This window comes from Oncorhynchus tshawytscha, linkage group LG19 (assembly GCF_018296145.1).
Source record: "Oncorhynchus tshawytscha isolate Ot180627B linkage group LG19, Otsh_v2.0, whole genome shotgun sequence".
Lineage (NCBI taxonomy): Eukaryota > Metazoa > Chordata > Actinopteri > Salmoniformes > Salmonidae > Oncorhynchus > Oncorhynchus tshawytscha.
Genome location: NC_056447.1, coordinates 17,983,854 through 17,985,166, shown reverse-complemented (window position 1 = coordinate 17,985,166; position 1,313 = coordinate 17,983,854).

Genomic DNA, 1,313 nt, shown 5'->3' with positions numbered 1-1,313 from the left:
TCCCACTGCGCCTCCTCGTTCCACTGACACTCTGCGGCCAGAGTGCGGAATTGGATGGAGTATTCCGATACTGAACGGTCTCCTTGGCGAAGGTCAGCGAGTAGTCTGGCCGCCTCCCTACCCGCCACGGCCCGATCGAAGACCCTTCTCATCTCCTCGGAGAGTGTCTGGAAAGAGGTGCAGCATGGGTCCTGGTTCGCCCACACCGCCGTTCCCCAAAGAGCCGCTTTGCCTGATAGCAGTGTGAGTACGAATGCCACCTTAGACTGTTCACGGTTGAAGGTCCGTGGCTGCAACGTGAATTGCATGGAACATCTCGTAAGAAAAGCTCTGCAATAGTCAGGATCACCTGAATAACCCTCTGGTGTCGGTAGCCGTGGCTCTAGCTGGGAATCCGGCTCTGGCGGGGCGGGTTGAACTGCCGGTGTAGGTGGCGCAGCGAGACCCCTCAGATGTCGTAATTGTTGGGTCAGCTGGGATACCTGCGTCACAAGGGCTTGTACTGCCCGACCTGTGCTGGAGATGTTCTCCTCTTGTTGATCCATTCTCGTGATACTGCGGGAAATGAATTTGGTCAGACTCGTTGAACTCGCTGCATCCATGGTCTGGTCAGATCGTTCTGTGACAATACAGAGGCGGATGCAAGATGCAAGCAACGATGGTTTAATGAATACAGTTTACAGCAGCAACAGGACAGACAGACTGTACTCAGACGGAATCCGACCCAGGGACTAGGGCGCATCTTCCTATGATAGCGTGCTGAGAAATCCAGGGGAGTGTGTCCGGATGGGTAGGAGGAAGCACAGCAGATAATCCACACAAGGGCGGTGAGAGATGAGCACAGACACACGACACAACCTCAGAGAAGTAACAACGATCTGACAACAAGAAACACTGGTTACAGAACATATAAAGGGAAGATAAGTGATTCCAGCTGGCACAGACAATCAGGCCGAGATTGGGAACCACGCCCACACAAACACGGGAGAGAGAGAGAGAGAGAGAGAGAGAGAGAGAGAGAGGGAGGCAGTGGATTCATGAACCGTGACAGTACCTCTGAAGGTACATTGTGTATTTTGATATTTTTGTACCCCAGGGAACGATACTGTACCCTCATTCCTAAGAGTGCATAGGCCGAAAGAGAGACCCTGTGAGAATGTGTGTCGAAGGTTATGCAATCGGCCCACCACACTGAGACGGCACAGACCTCTAGTGTGCTGCATGGAGCCTGTGGGTGTGTGTGTGAGAGAGAGCGAGTGTGTGGGGGTTTCTGAATGGGACTAGAGGGGGGTAGAAGAGGGTGCAGAGCAAAG